Genomic DNA, 14,051 nt, shown 5'->3' on the forward strand with positions numbered 1-14,051 from the left:
TCAGATTTATATTAAGTATATTAGCAGTGATATACATGGAATGGTTTATTACAAACATAATAAAGTTAAATGTCAAAAATATATTTTAGTAGTGATGTAACGAATATCATATTTTAGACATTCACGAATGCAAATGCGAATATTGACCCAAGAATTTAAGACCAATTTTTTCTAAGTCTCTTTTTTGACAGTTTACTTGACACGCAAGTCGCAGCACACATTAGCCAAAGTACATTATTTACCATAGGGAAGAATCAGATTCTAGCCAAAGTAAACATTAAACTACTTATTTACCTTTATATTATGAGTAGTCACTTAAAAATAACCAATGTTATAGGATCTTTAATTAAAAACTTATTAATTAACGATAAGCATTCCGGTCTTTAAGTCGGTATCTTTGATGAACATTTTAGTATTTTAATTAAAACAGCAAATTTTCCATGATGTACGAGTATTGTAGCTTCTTTAAAGATTAAATAATTATATTAATACTTCTTCTTTTTGAATAGTATTGATAGAATAATGTTTAAAATAAAACGTCCGCTCTTCTCAGATTAGGTTTAAGTGCCTATTTGCCAATTATATGTTCCTTTACAAAAATCTAACTTGTAATAAGCCGGACACAATAATTCTAGATACTACTTATTTAACTTAATATTATGAGTACAAGTCCACTTACCTATTACTTTAATGATTGATACTACAAGAATGTTATAGGATCTTTAATTAAAAACTTATTAATTAACGATAAGCATTCCGGTCTTTAAGTCGGTGTCTTTGATGAACATTTTAGTATTTTAATTAAAACAGGTGCAAATTTTCCATGTGGCACAGGTATGTACGAGTATGTAGCTTATTTAAAGATCAAAAAATCGCTATTTTTCTTCTTATTGACCATCAAAAACCTAGAATAATGTTATTGAAATGAAATTTGGCATGTCCGGTCTTCTCAGATTAGGTTTAGTGTACCTTTTTGCCAATTATATGTTCCTTTACAAAAATCTAACTTGTAATAAGCCGGACACAATACGAATTCTAGACAACATATTATTATTTAGAAAATAAACCTAACAAAAATAAATGAAATCCCAAAATAAAAAATTTGGCGTCAATAAATAATCAATGAGACGCGGGCGTCTGCCATCTGCCCTTCATATCCTACTTACTACATTGGGTTTAGTGGGTTTTTTTAAATGACCTTGGAGATTTATTAACTGTAATTTAGATCTCACTTTTATAGGCGAAGCATTCCAATATTATCGAACTTGGCAGCCTTTCACATTTATGTTTTGGGTGGGATAGTAGTTTTCACGTCTTCCTTCAAATTAGGTACCGTATGTTTTTAATTGTAAAATAACCCTTAAGTCTTTGACTGACAATAGAAAACTTTTGAAGGCAAATCCTCCACTAGCGTCGGTCACCGGTGACCACCACGGCGTTCAATGTGTTAACTAAAAATTGAACTAATCTTTAAACTAAATGCTCAAAACATGTAGAAATTTTACACCGCAACATAACTCGAAATACGTTAAAGACAACTTCGTCAAGTGTCGACTGGTGGACTAGGGGTTTAGCGCGGCTCCGCTCATTATTTATTCAGTGAGAAACCTCAGTACATCGCGGCCGAGCTCTAAGTGGACGAACTTCACACTATGATTTAATAAAATGAGGTAGGAATGAGAAACCCAATGTATTGTTTTGTTTATAGTCATTATTTTAATGATTACAAGTTGCGTTATGGGATGATGCCAGAGAAGAATACATTTGGAACCATTTCTTTTAGAGTGGGGAAATTCATTAAATGGCTTCTCCCGCCTTGGGCGAATCGAGAGGAGGTCAGACTCTTGCTGACTGAAAACCACTCCGTTCCTACTCCTGCTTTTAGAGCCGCAGCCCCGGTAACCCGCAGTTACGGCAGTCCGCGTCTCCAATCCATATTCCATACTCTTGGAACTACTACATTGGAACCATACTCCATGGTATTGTAAGAGCCGAGTTAGAGTCTGCACATTTGATATCAAACAAATCAGCACATTTTAAACTAAAGTTTCCATTTGCCAGCTAAGCGTAGAGACTAAGATAAGCCCTTGCATGCGGAGGATACTCAGAGTACATCAGTTGTTGGCTACGCGCTGGTATTGATGACATGCGTGTCGGCTATCCTACTTACTAAGAACCTATTTTAATAACCAACATCAAATTATGTGAATAGCTATGGGTATCTATCAAAGCAAGATCATAATATTTCTAAGAACAGAAGAATCCAACAATTAGAATTCTTTAGATTTTGTAATAAATCAGTATTCAGCATTAATTGCTTCCCCAATAATAAAGTCTTTGTTCAGATACGATAACAATAATGGTTCATTGTAAAACGAAACAAAGAGCGATATTTAAAGGTTACTTACATTTTTCCAATGATTTTAGTCAGCAGTATTCGTGGAAACTTTTCTTTATGTATTTGTCTTATAACTTGGCTATTTTAGCAACATTTTAAAAGTCATCAAAGCCGCACCTATGGCGAAACACCAGCTACACACCTAGATCTCGTACAAGATTTTACCATTAAAACAATCTAATGGCATAGCGTAGGTGTAACATAAGCAAACCTGACCTCTTATAGCGTCTCTTGATAACACCAATTCCAAAAAAACACTCATAAATGTTATCTCACGTTTCATATTCAGTCCAAAGTCCTGTCAAGTCCAACTGTGTACGAGATAAATTATAATATCGTCCGACAAAACTTAGACCATTGCCTCTCGTATCAAAGATAAACATGAGCCGTGATATATGTAGATTACTTAGAGTACACACAAATACGTAGGTACTTTGAAAAAAGGACAAAACGTCAAAGGCGAAAGTAATATTTAGAGCGACCTTCGCAGAAAAGTTGGAAGTTTTATTATACCCCTCTACTCATATAACGCTCTTCCACTTTTTCACGAAACTTCACTTCGCAAGAAGTATTGTTGAGAGCGCGATAAATTCGTTCGAATGTGTGCAATCTTTTATACTAGTTTATTTCGTTTCGTCTTTCTTTGTCTTTGACGTACCTATATTTGTTATTAAATATCCATTATTACGTTCTAGATTTAATATCTGACAAAGCTCTAGCTTACTAAGTACCGAATATGAGACAAGTTTTCATTTATAATTTACAATGAAAGAAGTAATTTCGTAACAAAACCGAGTGAGGAGTAAAATGGATAGTAAGCCAGCAAATCTCGAGACTTTGAGTCAAAGTCAAAGGATGGATGAAAGTAGATTAACGAAATAGTAGGTATCAAACGAGATTGAATGGAGACGGTAAATGAGAACTATGTCGGCTAGATTGGTGGCACATTGGAACGGGACAAATTAAAAGTATTCCCTATTGAAGGACGAGGAGGAATGTTTAGCAAAAAACAAAAGAGTCTTAAGATTTCCTAAATCAGAACGTATTACATTAAAAGGTTTGACCAGTCGTAGTTTTATTTATTTAAGCTTAGATTTTTTCCATATACTATGGTTAAGAATAATAGAAATGATCTTCAATATTTTTATTGATACAGGACCCCATAATGGGCATAGGCCATTAAATAGTAATAGTAATAGGCCAGTCATGGTTACGATAAGCCAATAAATATAATAGATTGTTGAAGTAGGTACGATATTATGTATTAGAAAGTTTTCTTAAAATTGTCACGAAACTTGTTCTTGATAAAATTAACCAAAATGTTTCACTACGGCTTAAGCTGCTCAATGTAACCTTTATACACTTTTAATGAGAAGCAGATGACCCACCATCCAATATTAATATAAATATATTCATAACTAATTTACGACCTTATTATTATACATATAAGAGTCTGCACAGAATACAACATATTCTTGATAAATTTTAGAAATAAATGTTATTCGAAAATTTACGTTGGCAATAAAAATAATCGTAAAATACGTAGCATCTGTTAAATCTTAAAGCTTATGCATAAGTCAAAAGAAATGTTAATCTATGGAATCTTATCTCATTGAAATAAGATTAAGAATTTACATATTTAAAAACGTGAGTGAGTGGTACATTAAAAACTATTTACAAGTTGAAACTGTAATGCTTTAGGTTTTAAAGTTGGTATTTGCATAACATCTGGTGTTACAGACTAGAGTTAGTTCTTCGTTCATTTTGTGTAAGATAGGTTTTATGAGAGCGGTCAGCTGTTCGCTTTTTATTCAACGGTTCTTTGTAGAAGATACTTTGAAGCGTAAGCATATAATATGTATTGTGAAATAATACATATCTTGAATTTTGTTAAAGAATTTCAAATATGGTCTGTTAATTTTGATGGTTATTTCGTGTAACGCGGGCGTAGAGCGTGTATTGTATAGGTGTACTCCACTCAAATAAATAAATACGAAATAAAGTATAAAATAAATCAAATACGCATACAAAAATTGACGTAGTAAGCACGTAGCAGTCTCGTAGCACTGCGTAGCGCATACCAAAGCATAGTATACAATCATGTGCAGGTGCTTAACATTCTCCACTCTCGAAAACTTACACGTACTTTAAAAAGTTGTCCTCGGCCCATAAAGCCAGGTGTATCAAAGCTGTTAACTAACAATATCCACCATGAACCTTTTGCGGCGTGCCGTTGAACAAAAAACATAACATTCATATGTCACAGCGTAAATAAAATATGGTTGTACAGTGCAAAAGTTTTCGCGCACCCCTAAATATTCCATTATGGCTGAAGTATAAATGGGACATAAATTCGAGGAGCTAAGTTGTGACGATTACTCAGCGGGACACAAAGCAACGTTGTACTGGTTAAGGGCTGCCATCAATATGCATTTCTCAGGATTTGGCCCAGTTTTTTTTACATACAAAGGCTCGCATGTTTTTTTTGCAATCATTCTGAATGGAGTGTTTGTTCAGTGTGAGTAGCGAATAATTGGTTTAGATAAGGTACACACAATAATATTCACTTTATACTTAAATCAAACAGAAAAGAGAGATGAATAATAATAGGTACTCAACAGGATTAATCAATTCGATAATTATGAGTCCGTAATGACTAATGAAGTGGCAACCCTACTAGCTGTGGAAAGTATCGAAAGTAATGACCTCAGCCATTAAAATAAATATGGTGTGACACCATACAGCCATGATTTCAATGTTCCATTGTATGTCTGTACGAAAACATTTGTTCTTGGCTGTGAACCAAGTTTTTAAGTGAACGTATTATGATTTACGAATGCTAATTTAATACTTTTCGGTGTGAAACCGATTTTTTATCCCAAATTAATGTTGCCTAGACGCATTTAAATTGATGTATATGTGTTAAAAATCTGATATTTTAAGCACTCTAATATTATTCTAATGATATTTATTGCATTACATAGTATGTATATTATGTATAACATACATATTATTTTAATATTCTCTTATTGTTTTAGTTTATGATAGGTAGATGAGATTTAGTGTACGATAGATTAGATATATTAGCTACTGAGGACTTTGAGGTCAGTAGAATAGATATAGGGGTTCTTTTGATTAATCTCTAGGACCATGCAAAGAATTCTACCTTTCTAAGTGTATTGCAATCGATCAAAAGCCGTACAAACTCATTCAATATAAAGCAAAAATGTCGGTCAAAGTTAAGCAACCTGATTAAGATACCCTCTTCGTTGTTGCTTTATGTATGTTCAAATCAGAAGTAATCAAATTGCTCAGTTTTTTTGGCTTCCAATACATGTCGTAAGAGATTCATAGTCCATTTCTTTTCATAAATTTTATACACACGATTATTAGTCTGAGGCGGGACAAACAATAGTTTTTTAGTTTCTTTCACGGACTAAATACTCCATTGTGATGCAAGCTGGGACACTAAATCTCCACAGTTAAATACGGCAATTATTCAGAGAAGGCACAAAGTTTCATTGTACGCGGCTCGCCGTGCTCGCTCCGTGGCAATATGCTCAGTAAATTTGGATTTTCATGCCTTGTCATCCGACATAAGTGTTTTAATGCGCTCCGTATTATACATATTTAATAGCATGTGACATTGATGAGATGACGGCCATATCTCCATTATTTATGGTATTCAGATCATCTTCTAAACTCACATGAATTGGATTATTAAATAAATATCAATTCAATAGAGACCGTTAAAGAAATTAAACCACAAAACTCGTAAAGCAGGTACTCGTTCATAGAATTTGTTCCCCTCGGATCGATTCAAGATAAGACTTCGTAACCAGAGAAACGTCTCATCTAACAGGCTAGTGTGCCCTGCCAATATTAAACTTACTATGATTCACGAAAAAAAATGAGCACAGAGGTCTCGGAGATGTTTATCGCATTAATATAATACGGCATTAAGATTACAATGGGTCGGCTCAAGAGAGGTCCAATATAAGGAGCTCACAGGCTCCGCGTGCTTTGTTGTGAAAATAACTTTATGCCTCAGAAAGCGGGGGACAGTATAAAGCAAGCACGGCTTTCAATAAAGCCAATGGTCCTTCTAAGATGTTATACTCTCTTGTTCATATCCTTTGTGCAATAATGCAATGTTATTGTGCCTCCATGATAATATTACTGCGCTTAAAAGGTTTAATGGAAACTCAGTTTAGAATATTTAACTAGTCTATTACAATGACATATTGTGCGCAGTGACAGTGTATTACTTAAGCAATGACCGAAAACGGTAACACGCAAACGGCACTCGAATACGCAAAAGGTAGGAAGGGGAGCCGAGGCAGGCTGGCACAAGCAAGATTGCTATCAAACAGCGCCGCCCTCCGCCATGGTAGCAGACAATCGCGGCTCCGCAATTACAAACAAGTTATTTACAGCCAGACCATACGGAGATATTTTAAGCTTATTTCCATCTAATCTATTGATTCACGCACGCGGCATTGCACGCTTTTAATGTTCTTATTTAGTCCAATCGGTATTCCGGCTCGGTACCGACTCCGAATAAGGCAGAACCGCATTTATCATGGCTCAAGTACTCGAGAACCACTCTTTACTTCTCCAGATAACGATGGAACTTGAAAATTACGTTCTTTATTTACTCCGAAAGCTCGTACGAGTGAAATCGTAAGCACGATCGGCATGGAAAGATCGAATTTATTAGTTCATAAGTCATGAGGGTTAAGTAATAATCGTCGACAATGGGCAATAAAGAGTTTATAGGCAGTAAAGTTCGATTCCCTCGCACGTCGGGCTCGGAAGTCAATTGCACGAAATTCTGAGGTGTCCTCCCGAGTCTCGACTTACACACACCCTCAACTCAATAATCGATTTTCAATGTAAACAATTTAATTACGTCGGAGTATGTCTCTCACGGAGTTGGTATTCGTGTTGTATGTACTTACAAACTTTTGATTATACCATTAACACGTACAGTTTACGACTTGATTGAGTTCGAATCAATAATCTTTGTCAAGAATGTTATAAAGTACCTTCTAGGATTACTATTTACGATGTTTGTTGTTAAATAACAAAATAATTATTTACGTGACGCCATAAACATTTTACGTCGATTTTTATGTTTGACATTAAATTCTTAGGTGAATGTTATCTCACTTTAAATTACTGAACCGTTTGCCCACAAAACTATTCTGATGCAACCAGTCGAACGACTCGGTTAACGAGATATTACTTACAGTGCGGTCGGTGCGCGGCGTTTTATCGTAAAAATTATTTAATGACAACTGCTCATGGCCTATCATTCCGTATTAAGAGATATAAATAACATTTCGGGTACTTATAATGAACGAGAGTGCCGTTGAGAACGCTGCGTCGGCGGAACGGAAGATTAATAGTTATTATCACAGACAACTACCAGTTATGAAATGGTTGGTGTTTACCGAATTGTTTAAAGTAATTTGTGTAAACAAAGTGCGGGGCCGTTAAACAATGGTACGGAGGTAAAACACACAGCCCTTGGGTATAGCATTACAAGGAATATAATCTTACCGCGGCTAGCGGCGAATGTTTAAAATAAACAGCGATGCTCCGTGGCCGCCGCCTCCTATCATAACATTATTGTTTTGATTGCTCGCCCAGCGCTGGACGTGGCTGACCATACCGTGGCTAACCCGTTATGTTCCCGACGTAACCTCAGATACCCACCACCTTATTTGAAATTTAAAAATAATGTAAACAAAACACCTTTACCTAATATACCATAACTAAAACAACCGACGCGAGAACATGTTAGATGTTAGATCTCTGTTTACATTGCATTAACTATTCTTTATAACGGCGCGGTGTTTGAACAAATTAATTCACGCCAACATGTACTCACTATTTGTTGCTAGATAACATAGTTACGATAATATATGCAGCTCCTTACGAGGGAATAAAAATCTCACACCTCAGTTTGTACAGTCATGAACCGCGAAGGGATACGACTTTAATAGAAAGCTTAGTTCATTCATAAACTACTTAGATATGGCTGAGAAAAAATGTAATTATCATATTCAAAGGCGTTTCATTGAATTTCAATCGCAAATATCTTTTCATCATTTTTCTTCAGAACTTTATTGAACGCGAATTAGAAAGAAGGGTGATGTCCTTTTCGTTCGTTCTAAGAAGTGGTTTATACGTAACTTTAGGAACGACCTTAACACTATCTTGATAGTAGTTAAGTGGCCGGTGCATAATAGTTTATCATATTGCTTTGTTTTGATTGGGCCGACCACCTCACTGCACTGTATAGAGGCCGGGCGCGCGGCGCGGCGGGCGACAATGGAATGTATTACAAGTACGCTGTCACAGCCGGTTTAAGCGCTTACAATGATTAGCCGAAATCCAGTCACGAACTATTATTGATGAGAATCGATACAGAGGACCCGAAATATCGTCGAGATGCCTACACCCAGTACCCACGGATATCGTTTCTTGACATAATGTTTTGTCAATGACCTCAAACATGTGGCTGTCGGGCAAACAAAGCGTTCTCAGAATCAATAAGTTATACATCGATACGTAGACAAATAATGCATTATTCCATATTATTTCCTGAAGCGGATGCGTGTCCCGACCATCCCAACTCATTCATTTTCATTAGTTCCCATTATGTAATCAAAACACTAAATGCAGCGGACGCATCGAGGAAGCAAACCATATAAAGTACAATCAACTGCAGCTAAGGGGTTGCCAAGACCTCAAAAACTCCTATCAGAACGCAATGATTATTCTTATCTGATGGCACCATATTTGTCAGAGAATAGAAAAAAAACAAAGTTTTATTCTTTCTAAATGTTGCGAAAGATCATTGTTACAATTCACTTCCACAAACTGACTCTTTACGCAGCAGTAATAAGATGTAAAATCCTTCACCGGATTGCGCATATTTCATTTTGTTGGGCTCGTAAAGATTCCCTTACCTGCTTGTTTGTTGTGAGTAGGAAAGGGGCCATCGGGTGAACCTTTTTTTTATCATTGAATTTTATGTGTGGGAATTTTAATGTGCACCCAGAACGGCACGTTCTGCTCCTCACAGCTGGGCCGCAGTTGGTGTGGATTCTTCGCAAAACACGTGTCGCTGCGGTAATAAAATGTCTAGTAACGCTTGCTTTAACGCCCGAATAAAGAACATATTTCTGTATAACGATAATGAAATGAACATTTTCTTCGGTGCTCGGGTCGTGAAGGTTATTTATTGTTTTATCGTAAAGCCGCAGCTGCATGTTTTCAATTACTACTGGATGATTGATGTAGTAGTATGGTATCTTTCCACACTCGAACAAGTTTATCGCCGCCATCGATAGCTGGGCTAGTATTAATATTATCTGTGGACTGGCAGACGGCGCGGCCAGAAAGCGCAACGTCATCGATCTCACACTCGCTTTGGTTCCTTCTCTAGACCCTTGGAATTACTTCAATCATTTAAAATAAACACGCCTTCCACGAATGTGTCGAGAGAGGTAGCTATTGGTCCCATCATACCATCATAAACTCCACTTTGATTTATGATACCTACGATGATCCTCTGACTCAGTTGCTTTTGCATCTGCCGGTGTTTTTTAGGTTGCAGGATATTGAAACTTTTTGGCTACTTCGAATTTATTATGCGCCATGTGTGGTTTTGTTTTATTGAATTCTAATGAATTACATACTCCACTTTTAATTATACAACCATAAACTTAAATAATTAAATGTAACATTTAATTCTTTTTAGTAATCAACTAATAAGAAGTAACTAATGTTTGAAACAGCTGGAATTCTAGCAAGAAATCCAACGGGCGGCGCGCAGCGGGACGCCTCGACAATGGCAACCAAATTAAAAGGAACCGTAAACGTTTCCACTTGAGCCTTGCTAAAATTTATTGCTTTGAGTTTTTTCTCTTGTTTCACTTGCTAATGAGATTCGAATGCTGCAGCTGTATTATTCGAGATGTTGGACGAAGATTAAAAAAATCTCGCCGAGAGTTTCTATTTACGGTATTGCAGAAAAGATGTTTACCGCAAATTAAAGCCCTTCGTTTTGTTTTTGTTTACGTAACTGATTTTGTTTCTTAACAGAATGGGACGGGCGGACCGACATAAAATATTCTCCCGGTACGCATATTGAAATTTGCCCGAGTAGACGCGAGTAGATTGTAGAGCGTCTTATTGCAAACGATAGGTATGATGAGAAACGAGAATCTTGATTTGAAATTCTATCTCGATGTTATAAAGTTGGTATTGAATCGGAGGCACTTCAACGCGGGTGGTCCTTAGGCTATGTCGGCTGAGCGAAGCAAGAATGCAAATTTCACTAGTGTTGCTGGCCGCTATGTTCTTGAACTCTGTTGCAACTAAATGAAGGCGGCTAGCCATAAGCTCGACTAGGAAATTACTAATTAAGAGCTCCGTAATAAGGCATTAAATTATACGTTACAAACTATTGTGGTGCGGCTATATAATTATAAGCTAGCAAATAGCCGATTGAAAAATATGATAAGGTAAGTAGTGTAGAGAATTTTGTTACGAATGCACGACACGACATTGGGGGAGTTATCGGTGCGATCGATGTTAAAAAAAGAAAATGGTGTGGAACGAATGATGCAATACGAATTAAGTGCGGCAAACTAGATCCGTGGAATAAAGAGGCGCTCTTTTGACGGCCTGACGGAGCTAAGTACGGACAAAGGGACAATAGTGAAAGAGCAAAGTACCGAAGCGTGGCGATCCAGTGCCTGTTTCCGGCAACGTGGGAACGCCTTTCATAGCTATCGATAATTTCTAGTCTGATACTCGATATTCATAATCCACCCCTCCCCTAGTTGTGTTTGTGTCCAATCAATTTGTTTTGGATAATGTGCAAGTCAAATATAAATGATCCCTGTTATAGAAGTAAAAGATCCTAATTAGAATATTTATAGATTAGCTTTTTTCTTCAATTTCATTCAAATGACAAATGTAACACGTACTAATAGTTAAATTATTTTCAAGAAATTCTACAAATTGAACAAGATTATTATCTGATATAACCTATCAATAAAATGTTGTAACAAGAATTTCTTTATTAAATTCCAATTCATGTTTCTACAGAAAATCTAAGTGCGAGTCCAATCCGCCTCCACCCATAGCTACATTCCTAAACAATAGTTCATCAAATGGTATCGGTTCACTCGACGTGTCATTTCACGGGCCATCGGCCCTTGTACCATTTAGCACTTCCATTTTCTTGACAAGAATCGCTTTCCTACAATTACCACGTTTTTACTACTCTTTCACAATACCGTTTAAGTTGAACATCATTTTATTGTATGTGTTCTATAACCATCATTGTTGCGTATAGGATTTCATGACTAACAATGACAAATTGCATCTCGTATTGTAAATGGACTTCAATTCCATTCATGTTGATTCTTAAGTACCATTCAAAAAGCTTTCATGTTTTGATGTTTCTGTATCTTCAATTTCCACGGTGTTTGTTTCTAAAATGTTTATGTTGTCTGCTAAAACTGTAGCATTCATTTTTCTACGCCATTGATTGCCGTCTCGATAAGTGTGTGATACAAAACTAACAAGTGAGGGTTGCCAAATACTACCCCTACGTCGGAAGCTCCTCACAGTTTCGGCAAGCATGATTTATCGGACAAACTTACGCCATTACTCATCTCACCATTCGTTACTCCAATAAAAAGAACGTCTTCCGATAATTTATTGGGAGGAGTATGGATTTTTTATTATACATGTCTATTTTAGAGTGCACTCTGTCCCACTGTTATTACTTCATAAATAAAAGATTTGATTTACTATATCCTCAGAATGCCATTAAAACTTTTTAGAATGTACCTACGCTACGATAGTTTCTTCTTTTATGACTGTTTTATCCTTTACGATGATCCTGCAGTGCCCTGTACAACTACATGGTTAACTTTCGTCAAATACAACTCAAGCCGGTTCCAAAGGACAGCTGATACGATGAACAGGTGAAAACATTCTACCACTACGTAAAATAAATACGGGAACCGAAAACCGTAAACGAATGAAAACATATATGTTTGTACAAAATAAAATTATGCATGCGACAGATGTAACAGATATTAAACATAATAATATTTACTCTGTTTCACTTTGAAACAGAAATACGCGTAGCTTACAACAAAAATTATTTATCTGCAAATAAAAATAAGTCTACCAAAGTAGCTACAGTCTAATAGTAAACCCAATAAATACCTTTAATGTGTTCGATCATATGCTCTTGAACTTGATTCGGACGACACACACAAATGTATGAAAAATGATGCAGAGTAAGTTGTAAAAGTTTCAACTTTACTAAAAAGCAAAGTAACTGATATTCATACAAAACTTGTTGAACAAATATTCCCGGCACATGAAACACGACTTCCGATTAAAGTTTAGTTCACTTTACAAGACGTATCACTGTAAAAGATAAAAATTAAACTTTTCAAAACTTACACTCACAGTTAAGTTAGACCGCACTTACAAGTTAAACGGTAGTTAGTAAGAGAGTAACACTTTGTTCACGGAGTAGAAGCTTCTCAAATGTCCAAATAACACTGCACAATTATAATGTGTCGCACAAGGTGTAATCACAAGACCGGGCGGACCGGTCGACGTCGCGGCTCGGGGCGTCCGTAGCGCGTTCGGCGAGGCGGCGTTCGGTCGCGACGGGCGCGCGAGCCTCTCTGCCTGCATCACAGAAACCCTACGGCGGGCGCGGGGGCCGCCGATAGACGAAAATGGCTTCACAAGTTAATTTTTTTCTCTTTCCTCCTTTAATATTCCGCATATGCCGTGCGCGGCCGGCGGTGCGAGCGCATGCGTCCCAACCCCGGCGGCCCATGTAGGGGTTGTAATGTAACGCGATGCACCCGCACTTTACATAACTTATTGGGCCGTTTATTGAAGCCACTGTTTAATACCCTTTCCATGTTGGCTTTGTGCGTAGCTTCCTCGACATTCATGTTCAAAGCGAGAGATTATTAATCCTCGTTCGGAATACTTTAATCTAACCGAAACTGTTCATCAATCTCAATGTAGAGTGTTAGTGTTGCTTGCTCGTGAACTTCCACCGAACAATGATGGGTAAATTGTACGTAGTTTGTTTTAATTACGGCTTACCTCTGTACACGCTGCCTCATACAGTTTAAATTTATATTTTAATATCAGCTCCTCTGTACTTATTTGTTAGTGAAAGGGATTACACGAAACTACTTTACCGCCGACTTATTTCTACTGACGAAGACTTTTCATTACGGAATTAGTACCGAAGTAAAATACTTTGGATTCTCTTCATAAACAATTTTGTAATTTATGAGGAAATCTCTTTATGGAGTTATTCTTTGTCGGTTTATTTCGAGCTTTTAGTTGCTTCATAAAAAATGAGTGGGGCAATGTTGCCAGAATAAATTATTTATTGCTTAGCTTCTTGGACACCCATTAGCATAGCTATTTCATTTATATTAGTTTAACTCCGGATTGACGGACTTGTTTTGAAATTAAGTTAATCCTATTATTTGAAAGGCTTTCGACACATAATTTTTGGATTTATGTTTTGAAGAATAACTTTTATGTCACGATTTAAGATTTATTCGAAAAAGAT

General features: G+C 36.5%; 1 protein-coding gene across 5 annotated transcripts in view; it reads right to left on the minus strand.

Annotated features, from left to right (window-relative positions):
• LOC118268977 (uncharacterized) overlaps positions 1-13,152 on the minus strand; it is a 99,460-nt gene extending 86,308 nt beyond the window's left edge. For 3 of the 5 annotated variants that reach the window (XM_035583833.2, XM_035583832.2, XM_035583831.2), the window contains exon 1: positions 12,662-13,152. The gene's annotated coding sequence lies outside the window, so the exon portion shown is untranslated. The remainder of the gene's footprint in view (positions 1-12,661) is intronic. The other 2 variants (XR_004783074.2, XR_004783075.2) reach the window with 1 other exon arrangement.
• Between the last annotated feature and the right edge of the window lie 899 nt (positions 13,153-14,051).

The sequence above is a fragment of the Spodoptera frugiperda genome, chromosome 2 (genome assembly GCF_023101765.2).
Source record: "Spodoptera frugiperda isolate SF20-4 chromosome 2, AGI-APGP_CSIRO_Sfru_2.0, whole genome shotgun sequence".
Lineage (NCBI taxonomy): Eukaryota > Metazoa > Arthropoda > Insecta > Lepidoptera > Noctuidae > Spodoptera > Spodoptera frugiperda.